The following is a 12,291-nucleotide window of genomic DNA, read 5'->3' on the forward strand; positions in this document are numbered from 1 at the left end:
CAGGGGGTCCGCCAAGCATGGCCAGCATTAAACTCACTAGGGCCTAGGGCAGAAAGCCGAAGCCCCACGGCTCAGGACTGCAGCCCGGAGCCAAAACCTGGGGCTGAAGCTGAAGCCTGAGCAACTTAGCTTCACGGTGCCCCCTGTAGCACGGTGCCTCGGGCATCTGCCCTGCTTGTTACTTCTTAATGCCAGCCCTGGCTTTTATATGGAGAAAAACAGTTGTTGTGGCATGTGGGCCATGGAGTTTATAGCATGTTGGGGGGCCTCAGAAAGAAAAAGTTTGAGAACCCCCCTTCTCTACAGGCTTATAGGAACTGATGGGGGCTGACTGGTAGGACTCCCAGTCTGGCTGGCTAGATTATTATTTTTTGCAGAGCTCCAGAGTAATACCGCTTGTGTAGCTGAATGTGAAAGAGACGTCAAAGCAATGTTGCCAGCAAAACACGGCTTTGAGATGCCGCTTTAAAAAATACTATTAATGCTGGTAAGGATGGGACATTCTGAAGCATCAAATGTTTATGGGGTTTGGGAGGACAAGGACAGGTTTGGCCTTTACTGACAGCATATCCCCCACTCACTGACAGTGATTCAAGTGACTCCCTACATCTACTAGTACATGCAGTGCTGTGTCATGTGCTGATCTGTGTGTATGTATGTACTACCAACCTCTGTTGGCTGGAATGGCAGGCCACAGAAAGTGTTTGTGCTTATCTTGTTCTTTAATGGCTGCAGCCCATATATAAGATATACGCCTTAATATTACTACAGGTAATAGAAATTTTCCTTTAGCTCAAGTGTTAGGGACTGGGGTTTGGAGCAGCATGTCTTTGATTTTAATAATGTCTGTAATGTCTTGGGGTGTGTAGTATAAATGTGATCTGTGATGTCTGTGCAGGCACACAGGAGTTAGCACAAGGGAGAGTGTTTCTACATAAGGTTTCCTCTTTGTATCAGAAGCCTGTCTGGTGGAAGGGAGGGAGGGGGCGAGAAAAAGAGAAACAAACAAAAATAAAAGCCCAGTGACCTGCCATCTGATTTTCGAGAGGAAGGGTGCTCTTGTGGCTAAGGCCCTGAACTGAGACTCAGGAGACATGGATTCTATACCCAACTCCACCGAAGAGCTTCTGTGTGACATTGCCAAGACCCTTAACCTCTCTGTGCCTCAGTTCTCCCTCTGTTACATGGGGGTAACAGTATGTCTTTTTTCCGTCCTTTGGACTGTACATTTTGGGGTGCAGGGACTGCCTCTTACTTTGTCTTTGTACAGTGCCTAGCACAATGAGGCCCTGATCTCAGTTGAGGCCACTAGGCACTGCCCTAATTTAAATAAGAAACGAATGTATTATTTTTATTGCAGTAGCACCTACAATGCACTAAGCTTTATCCCTCAAGCTGGAAGACACAATTCCTGCCCCCCAGAATTCACAATGTAAGAAGACAATCAACAAATATGAGGTGAGGGAGAGGGATAAATTGTGTAGTGTGTTTTCCCCCGTACATCTAGCACTGGCCCACACTGGCTCTCAACCAAACTCTTATTAGTCGCCTGATTTCTTGTAGGCATTGCAGCAGAAGCGGGTGCTGCGACGGAACATTAATGAAGAGTGAGGTGTGAGCCCGGGGAACAACATTCAGTCACTTTAGGTTATTGCGGGGGATTGGTGGGGAAAACTGCTATGGCTGGCCCTTGCATAAAGTGGTGGGTAGCTGGCTCTCTCTCAGGTGAAAGTTGCTCATCTTCAAGTATAAATCACAGATAACCATCCAACGTTTGTTTTTTAATATTATTAATGAAGCAAAAAAAGTGAAAGAGAAGAGGGCGTGGATACCTGGGCGAGAGGGGAAGATAGAACGTGGAGTTGTTAATCATAACAGACTTCAAACTCCTTGTCAAACCCACTTCTACCATGACATTTAAAGAGAATCACCACCTAACAATGGAGTGGAGCCATTGGAATTGTGCATAAGTAATTGTATTTAAATGATTCAGAACCCTGAAGTTGTGTGTATGATTAACCTGTGTGCACACATGCTCCTAGCATTGACTCTCATCCTCCCCTCTCTTTTGTCACACTCTGGCCTTACCTATATTCACCGTTGCACTGGTGGGGACAAGCTCTCACTTCTTGCATATTTGATCATAAGCTCTTTGGGGCAAGGACTGTGTCTTCCCGTGTGTGTGTGTGTATACAGTGCCTAGCACAATGGGACCCTAAATGGGGTCTTCGGGTACAATGGGAATACAAATAATAAATCGTAATGAATGGATGAAATCACAAGAAGTTTCATGTCCCCACCCCCATGTCTTTGAGATCAAACGATAAAGTATCTCAGAGAAATACAGAGGAGCCTGCTTTACCCCTGGCACACCCTGCTTGCGGTGAGCACGCATTTTAAATAACAATTCTACAGCTTATTTACAGAGATAAATGTCATATGTTTAAAACTAATAGGTTGGTTCACTCTGAAAAATCCTTCCCTAAGTGATTGATTAATGGAAGTAAAGTCATTCTCAGCATAGCAGCCAGCTAATATTATCCCAGGCGCTCTCATGAAGTCAATTACCTGTTGGAAAAGTCTATTCATTCTCCCAAGTCTGTCCAAGTTCAACATCTAGAAATAATGAAGCAAAGTTTTCGATTATGGAACAGTAAAGCTTCTTCATAATTTCTCTTATTTCCCACATTGTACCATGCCAGTCAGATTCCAAGATAATTGATAGCTTTTATCTGTGAACTGAAAACAATAGAGTATAGTCAAAAACAAGCTTATTTATAGGGCAGGCATTAAAGTACACACCCTCCGCTTCCTGACAGGCTGCAACAGGCAAAACTCCCTGAGAATGACCAGTGCAATAATAATAATAAAGGCCTTGATTTTCCTCTCACTCACGCCCGTTTAAATCAGAAGCAACTCCACTGAAATCACTGGTGTTACACCAGTGTCTGAGGAGAACCAGTCCCATAGAGAGGTCTGCTGCAGAATCATCCACCTAATCACTGATTAAGGGTAAAAATTTCAAAAACGCCCAGATGATTTAGGAGCCTAAGTCCCATTCATTGACTTTTGAAAACATGATCTTAAATCTAATTTGGATTGTCTCCAGCTTTCAAAAAAAAATCTGTTTTAGTAATGCTGCTGTGATTTTTGTTGTGTTGAGTGTTAGAGCACTGAGGGCTTCGTATAAGTGTCTTTTTATTATTTAAATCTTTTTTTAAAAAAATCCTAACCATAACAGTCCGCTGTACGAAAGTGGTGTAGATGTTCTGGCTCAGGCTGCAGCCTGAGCTCTGGGACCGTCCCACCTCCCAGGGTCCTAGAGCACAGTCTCCAGCCCAAGCCCAGATGTCTACACTGCAATTAAACAGCCCTGCCACCTGAACTCCATGAGCCTGAGTCAGCGATCAGGGGACAGCTGCTGGTGTCTAATTGCAGTGTAGGCATTATGGGGTGGTGAGACCAGGACTTAAAAGAACACATGGTATCATTCGTAGAGATACTTAGGTGCCGAAGTCCTGTTTTTAGGCACCTCTACAATCCACAAAACTCCTGTCTGGCTGTAGTTTAAATCTGTAGGTGCCTAAACTTACTTGGCGCCTATGTTTTTTGTCTCTGGGCAAGTACACTGCTGCCTACCTCTAGGTACCTGGGCAGCTATCTCCCACCTGAACATGAGCACTGCTGCCTCACAATAGGCGTCCAGGTGCCTATCTCCTGCCTAAGTCTCCAGTGACTCACAAACTGGGAAAGATAGGTATTCAGCTGTCTAATTCACATGCAGCAGCCTACTCCGGCAGGCATGCACAGAGGCTGCCTTCCAGATCAGGCTCCTCAGGCAAGTTCACATGAAACTGGGGAAGAGACCCTGCCTTATGATCTTTAGCCTAGTGGTTAAGGTACTCACCCAGGATGTGGGAGACCCTCATGTCCCACTCTGCCTGAGGGGGAGAAGGGATTCGAAGAGGAATCTGTTGCTTCTCAGGTGAATGTCCTGACCAACTTCAACAGGAAAGACTGAGGGAACCCTACATCAAAATATCCCATAGCTCAGTGGCTAGGGCACTCACCTGAGAGGTGACAGACCCCTCTTCAAATCCTTTCTGCCTTCTCAGGTTGGCTAACTTAAGTGGCTCCCTGTCTAGCATGCTGGCTTTGTGGATCGTATTTTAAGGTACCTATCTGTTACCATTCATTATATAGGGAGCCTAGGCATCTTATGCAGGCTTTGTGGCTGGCAGTGTTGTTCCTGTGATTTTTTTCTAAGTATCTAAATGTTGCAATGCCTAAGTCCTTTTGTGGACCTGGGCCATATTTCCTAGAGGGAGGACTGTGAAAATCTGAATTTAAAATGTGTGTGGGGGGAGGGTGGGGGTGTAATAGGGGTGGTGGTAAAAGTGGCTCTTTTGGGTGCTGGATGCTGCTCAATAAATTAGACTCCAGGCAAGGGGGAATATTAGTTTAAAGACCTTTTGCTATGAGTAAGTTATCTCTGGGTACTCAGATGGAAATCGAGGCATGGTTCCTGCAATAGCACCCCAGGCCAAGAGGGGGCACCCTTGGATGGCAACTGTCTACAAACCCCTTTAGAGGATCAGGACTATGCAGATGACCAGAGTAGGAAATGCTGTGCTGAAGGAGTTTGTTAACCGCATAAAGAGGAACTGGAGGGGTTAGTTTCTCCTAGTCTATTTCTAACCTGCATTCAGGGCTGGCCTTACCATGAGGCGAACTGAGGAGGCTGCCTCAGCTGCCAGACTGTGGGGGGGGGGCGCCACTAGGACCCAGAGTGTAGAAAATTGTCTGCTGCTGGTGCATCTGTATTCTCTCTGCTCTAGATGCACAGAGATGGTGGAGTGCTGTGCTGGAGGAAGGAGGGCACAAGAGACATAACAGGCAGGCAGGAGAAAAGGTGAGAGGGAATAACAGAAAGCAGCAGGAGCTGCAGGGAGAGAGAGGAGGAGGAGCCTCTTATGTACCTCTCTAGCACCCCCAGGAGCCTGGACTAATTAACACCAGCTTCTCTGGGAGCTTCCTGTTTCCTGCTGCTTCCCTGAACCCACTTGAGGAGAATAGGCAGTCAACTGAAGTAGTAGGAGCCAGTTAGGCCCTTAACATGCTGATATCTTTCCTCACTCAAGCCCTGCTACCAGTCTGCTTATTTGTCCCCTTCAGTTGAGTGTTGGGAGCCACTATAGCTGAGACAGAACAGCAGTCATGAGTGAAAGAAGAAAACGTCCCTCTGGGGGAGTATTCAGAAAAAGAAAGAAAGCAAAGGAAGCTTTTCTATCTAAGCAGGAAGGAGCTCTCCTGAGATACATAGATGCAAATGTTCATGGTGAGCGTTCCGGCCCCAGTGAGGATGTGAGTGGTGAGGAGATGCCTGATCTTCCAGTTAGAGTGCACGTGATCTGGCAGCTACTGCAGCATCCATATCTCCATCTCAAATGGATGTAATCATGCACATTCCTGAAGAAAAGGGTAGATCAGAGAAGAGTGTGGTGGAGGCACAAGAAACAGCTGCTGCTGAGTTTAGTTCCTTAAGTCTAGATGATTCAGGACTGTGGACCCACTTGAGCAGTAGCCTGAGGGACTTCCTTGTACTGCGTGGGCCACAGCAGGTGAAAAACTTCATGTTCCCCAAAGACAATGAAAATAGAAGTTTCCATCCAACACATTACTGGTGTGAAATCCCCAATGGTGACAAAGTGGAGAGGCCATGGCTTATGTACTCAAAAACCCAGAATGTTGCATACTGCTTTTGTTGCAAACTCTTCCAGTCTCATGTTCCAGACATATTGGGTTTTACAGGAACAAAAGACTGGAAAAATCTGGCTAGAAATCTGGCATGCCATGAGAAGGCAGCAAATCACCAGAGAGCATTCCATAGGTGGAAAGAGCTTGAGATGAAACTAAGGTTAAAGGCCACCATAGATCAGCATCAAGAGAAGATTGCATCAGAGTCTCTTTACTGGCAAAATGTTCTGAAAAGGCTCATTGCCACTGTGAGAATGCTTGCTACCCAAAACCTAGCACTGTGTGGCACTTCAGATCAGCCGTTATGTGCCAAACAATGGAAACTTCGTTAAAATTGTGGAGCTGGTGGCTTAGTTTGATGCTGTACTCCAGGAGCATCTAAGAAGAGTCACCACCCAAGAAATGTACACACACCACTACCTTGGAAAAACAATTCAAAATGAGATCTTACAGTTACTGGCAACAAAAGTCAAACTGAAGATAGTGGCAGATCTGAAGTCAGCAAGATATTATCCTGTTATTCTGGACTGCACACCTGACATCAGCCATATGGGAACAAATGACTTTAATGGTGCATTTTGTAACAATAACAGAACTGAGTGAAAATGTCCCTGCAATGGTGACTGTCAGAGAGCATTTTCTAGAATGTATTGACATTGATGATACTACAGGAGCTGGTATGACAAATGTGCTTCTTAAAAAGCTGGAAGATATGGGAATTGCGATAGCTGGCATGAGAGGTCAGGGCTATGATAGTGGTGCCAACATGAGAGGAAAGAACAGAGGAGTGCAGACACAAATCCGAGAGTTAAACTCAGGCTTTTTTTGTCCCATGCAGTTCTCATTCATTGAACCTGGTGGTCAGTGATACAGCATCAGCTTCTAGTGAGGCTGCTGAATTTTTTAATGTAAGTCAAAGCATCTATGTATTTTTTCTCTCCATCAACTCATCGATGGCAAATTTTGAAGCAACATCTGGGAACATCCTCTCTGACATTGAAACCACTGAGTGTCACACGATGGGAAAGTCAAGTGGAGGCGATAAAGCCTATCCAGCACCAAATTGGGAAGATAGATGATGCCATAGTTGCCGTTATGGAGGATAATGCTATGACAGGAACTGTTCGTGGGAGAACAGTGGCAGAGGGAAACGGAATCACCAGAAACATACATAACTTCAAATTTCTGTGTGGCTTAGCGTTGTGGAATGACATACCATTTTAAATAAATGTTGTAAGCAAGAGACTCCAAGGTGTTGACCTTGATATATCTGGAGCAATGGAACGACTGGACAAAGCAAAGTCATACCTACAGTCTTACCGGTCAGATGAGGGATTTCAAAACATTCTGAAGAGTGCACAGAAGTTGGCAGAGGAACTTCACACTGAAGCTATTTTCCCACCCATTCAAGAATACAAGAGTCACTGAAGAAGACATTTTGATTACGAGGCACGGGATACTCCCATAAGAGAGCCCAAACGACAATTCAAAGTTGAATTCTTTAACCAGGTGCTAGATTGTGCAATACAGTCAGTTGAAGAACATTTCATGCAGCTCAAGGAACACAGCAGTATATTTGGGATGTTGTATGGTATTCCAAAACTCCTCACTATACCTGAAGAAGACCTACACCAGCAATGCAGGGCACTAGAGACAGTGTCGACACATGATGACATGCACGATGTTGATGCGAGTGATTTAGGTGATGAACTGAAAGCCCTTTCAAGATACATTTCAGCAGGATCAACGCCAAAGGCTGTTCTGGAATATACGTGCACAAATAAGATGATCACCCTCTTTCCAAATGCTTTTGTTGCTCTGAGCATACTTCTAACACTTCCTGTAACAGTTGCCAGTGGAGAACGCAGCTTCTCCAAGCTGAAATTAATAAAAACACAACTACATTCCACAATGACACAGGAGAGGCTGGTCGGCCTTGCAACCATCTCAATAGAGCATGAGCTGGCCCAGACTGTGGACCTTCAGCAGGAAGCAGTTCAAATCTTTGCAACCAAGAAGGCACGGAAAGCACCACTTTGATTATTCAAATAGATAAAAATGCCAGTGTTTACTACGCAGACAAGAAAAGTTACATTTGCTGTTCAAGCGTTTGAAAGTTAAGTGTTACTTAAAATTTTTGAACAAGACATTTTAAGTTGTTAGTTCTCCTTATTGGGGCAGGGAGCAGAGCAATACCATGAGAGGAGCAGAACAGGAAGAAGGCAGAATTGAGACCTTTCAAAGTTTTTGGCTCAAGCAAGGGAGTATGGGGGTGTCATTTGAGCTCCCCGCCTCAGGTGCCAAAATGTTGTGGGCCAGCCCTGCCTGCAGTAAGTGACTTTTCTCTAAGAAGGTTTTGCACAAATGAATCAAAATACTTGTTTAAGCTAACTGCAGTGCTGCAGGTCACATTAATGGCTGCTGAGACATGCAGTACAGTGCCCCGTGCCAGGCTCAACAGGAACACCACTAGCTCAACTCCTAGCATAGAGCATGGCTGGTCCCAGGACTGGGGACTCGTTGTGCAGGTTGAGTGTAGCTAGCATCTAGGTTTATGGTAAGTGATGGCCTTGTCTATCATCCGGCTCAACCAACCTTTTTGGATATGAACTTCACTTGCAAGAAGCCAAATCCTGGCCTCTGCACACAATGTGATTTAAAAAAAGCTATGCCTTGGGAACTTCCAAGGGTGGGGTGGGACGAAGGAACTCTCCCTCCTTCCCAGGTTATGGAGCCACAGTGAAGCTGCTTCATGGTCACTACCACAACTGCTACATGCTCTCCAACCGACTCTGGGGGAGAGGGATTGGCTCACTGGGCTAAGGATTGTAGCTCCACCCACCCAACCACTCCCTCAGCCAGCCCTCAAAACAGTCTAGCATGTTGGGGTGAAGGGAACCCCTGCAGGGGTCAGCTAGGTTCGGGATTTTCCGTAGCCATGGAGAGGGTTCAGGACCTGCCCCTCACTGACGATATAGGTCATCCCCTGGCCTGTTGCATTAGAATTCAAAGTTTGGTTGTTGTCACAGTGAACAGTCAATGGGCAGTGGTGTGTAAAACTTCATTTCATGTGGTAGCCTAAGTATGTCTTTGTGAGGGAGCATATAGAAACCAGGGACCAGAGCCTGCCTTTTGAGAAGGATGCAAAGCTGCCCTAACTAGTGAAAAGATGCTCTAAAACTTCCTTACCAGGAGCATAAGGGGAGCCTCAGGTGGGGTGACACAGCCATTGCAGTTCCTACAGCACCGCCCCCCCCCCCCGCATGCATGCATGCATACACACACACACACACACACTGGGAGTGGCACAGGGGATATGGCCAGGGCTCCCCTCTGCTCTGGCAATCTCTGGCTGTTATAACAGTCCTCTGGGGATGTGGGCAGTGGTGTAAGTTGGAACAGTCTTCAGGATGCTCCAACTGGCTTCAGAGGATCAATGCAGCCCTCGGACTGAGGTGTGCAAAATTGGCCTAAAGCCATGTTTGCAATCCCTCCTCGACCTGCTGTGCTGAATGCTCCATGGCCACAGGTTAGCATCTGGCTCCAAGCATCTGGGGATTCAAAGTTCCTGCAGCAGTAGCTTGTGAGAAGTCTAAACAGTATGTATGAGAATAGGGAAAGAAAAAATTGAAATGGCATATGCTGGAGTTGCATGGATTAGAAACAAAACCTTCCCACATGATGCTTGGCCACCACCTTTATTATAACACTTTATTATAACAGCCACCATATAAGACATTACACTCCATAAATTCAGAACTGCCCACACGCTACAGCTTGCGTGTGAGCCAAATGACCTCAGTTGGGCAGGGCATACTGCACCCAAACCCTCAGTGCACAGCCCTCCTTTACAGTGCCACAGTCCCAAGCCACGAACAGTATCCTTGCCCAGTCTACTGTGGAAAACATTGTAAGATTGAGGTGTCTCAGAATAGCATAGCATTCATGCAACTCCCTGTGGCGCTGCTATCCTTCTGGTGGCCTGGGGGAGCCTTGAGGTGTCTGACAGAGCAGAATGAGGACATATCTAGGCCACGGTAAATAACAGTTTTCTTTTGTACCTGGTTTAACAAATACAAGGATAGAATGTGGGAGAGAAGGTACCACATAAACTCCAGCTAAGGAGCAATATAAGAAGGGACTTAAAAAACCAAAGTAGAGATGAAATGACTGATGAGGGTCAGATGCTTCTCTTCCTCCTCCCTTTCCCCTCCTCTATATTTGATAGGGCCCAAACCCATTGCCGTTCTGTCAGGCCAGTCCAGGTTCCTGACAGAAAAGGGAGGAACCTTCCTGAGTCTGCTTCCATCCAAAGCACTGGAGAGCTACTGGAGCCCCAGAATGTAGAAGCAGTGCTTAATGTGTGCCAGGGCTGAGCCCCGGCATCTCTTGGCCTGGCACTTCAAAGCTCCAGCAGCTCTGAGCTTGTTGCATCAGTTATGAATGTAAAAAATTTGCTTGAGTCACTACAGATCCCACTGTGGGGGATTCTTTATGGAATCATGCTTCTGACGCTGTTTGGACTGCAGGCAAGCTGCTAGTGGAAAAGCAATTAGCGGTCATGAGCTCTCTGGGAGGCTGTCATGCTTCCCCAGTCACCAACAACAGCCATCTGACCAAAATAATACCAAGGGCCCACAAACCAGTAAGTAATAGTTTGTAGGTGTATATGTTTAAATGGACAATATTTTACTGCTTCAATGTCCCACTGCCCAGGGGCTGAGGTGGTCTCCCTAACTGCTTCCATGTCCATGGGGGAAGGTACACCTCCAGTGAAACAAACATTTCTTCAAACTTGGGTTCTTTGGAGAAGCTGCTGGAAGACTGAACATTATTGGAATGCTGGCTGCTCTGAATTCACGTTGGTTAGGCCTGAGGATGACCAAAACCCAGAGGGGCTGCAGCTTTATTTTGTATGGCATTTCCACAGGTGCCGAGGAATTCTGTCTGCAGTACAGCACCTTGAGAGGATTCAGCTACTGCAGTGTTAGGCAGCAGAGCTGGTCAAAAATCTTAGGATGTAAAAAAATGGACAATTTCAAAATCTGAAACTGTCAAAATCATCTCAATTTTTTCCTCTTTGACCAACTAAGGTATTTGCAAAAAATTTTAAATTTCAAAAACAAAATGTGAAGGATTTTGTAAAAATGTTTGATTTCCCTAGCCCCCACTGCCTTTTTCTTTTTTTCTTTTTTTTTTCTTTTTTTCTTTTTTTTTTCTTTTCTTTTCTTTTCTTCTGAACAGCTCTGCTACAGAGAGTTCTGAGCACACAGGGCAGCCCCAGGGGCATCCCTGAAGCTCTTTCCCAGAAGTATATGCTAAGATGTGAATTTAAGCCGCTATAGTTTTTGTACCAGTATAACCCCCGTGTGAATGTTCTTATTCTGGAATGAGAGTGTCTTTTTGGTTTAGCTTGTGTCGCTTTGGAAAGGGTTTAATCAAAAATGAAAAAGCCACTCTCATTCTGGAATAAAAGGGTCCAGGGTTGGGGGTTATACTGATATAACTATAGCTGTTTAATTATACTAGAATAACTATACTGGTATAAATAATTTTAAAAATGCCATGTAAACAAACCCAGACACAGGTTGGTGACTATTGGCTAGATTCAAGGTAAGAGGGAGAAACAGGTTGAATTGCAAAAGGAGATTGCAGTGTGAAAAAGGTTGAAAACTACTGTCCAAAGGGAAAATCTGATAGGGCTTGCCTAGAAGGGGAAATTACCAGCATAGTTATTCTGGAATAGCTCCTTGTATATTCTATTTCAGAATAAAAATGAACTTATTCCAGAATAATTAATCTGCTCAAAATTGGATTTTTTTTCTTTTTATGGCGCCTTTTAACTTTTTAGGAGTCACTGGAGGAAGCTGCACTCTTGTAGTTATTTCCATTGCAACCTGTTATGGAGGACACACACACAATGTGCTCTCTCACTAAGACTTTACTTTTGCTTTTTCTTATTTTGGTGTTTGTCCTCTAATCTAAAACTCCTCTGTGACACTGAGCCAGTGAGGGTTAAGCAACCAGCAGCCTGAGTTACCATGGGTGGCACATAATGGAGGCTAGGGGAGACTAAGCCTCCCCAAACCTAGTGCTGCTGGGGTATGTGTGTGCAGTAGCAGATTACTGCATGGACCCATGGGGCCTGTGCCCAGAGGCTCCAGCCAATTTGGGGCCCCTGGAAAAACTTCCTCCCATCATGACCTCGAGGCTGGAAGAGCTTTACTGGTCTCAGGGCTGCAGCAGGGGTGGGAGGGCCTGACAGGAGTGAGTGGGAAGAGCTCAGGGGGAAGAGGCAGAATGGGGGAGGAATGGGGGCAGGGCTGTGAGGGAAGGGGCAGTATGGACTAGGGCCATGGGCGGGGCTGCAGGTGGAAGGGGGCCAAATGGGGGAGGGGCCCCGGGCTTGGAGCTCCAGCCAGGGCTGAGAGCTCCACTGCGGTCCCAGATGGGGCTGTGAGTGTGACTCTCAGCCCCAGCCCCTACCCCTACCCAAGCTGGGCCACCAGGGGGCTGAGAGCAGTGAGGGGGCAT

At 45.9% G+C, this 12,291-nt stretch overlaps 1 long non-coding RNA gene across 1 annotated transcript in view; it reads right to left on the bottom strand.

The window, feature by feature from the left end:
* Positions 1-12,291, bottom strand: part of LOC141984202 (uncharacterized) — an 86,515-nt gene that overhangs the window by 13,017 nt on the left and 61,207 nt on the right. The window contains exon 2 of the long non-coding RNA XR_012638684.1: positions 2,569-2,616. This is a non-coding gene — a long non-coding RNA (uncharacterized LOC141984202). The remainder of the gene's footprint in view (positions 1-2,568; positions 2,617-12,291) is intronic.

The sequence above is a fragment of the Natator depressus genome, chromosome 3, assembly GCF_965152275.1.
Source record: "Natator depressus isolate rNatDep1 chromosome 3, rNatDep2.hap1, whole genome shotgun sequence".
In the NCBI taxonomy this organism is placed as follows: domain Eukaryota; kingdom Metazoa; phylum Chordata; order Testudines; family Cheloniidae; genus Natator; species Natator depressus.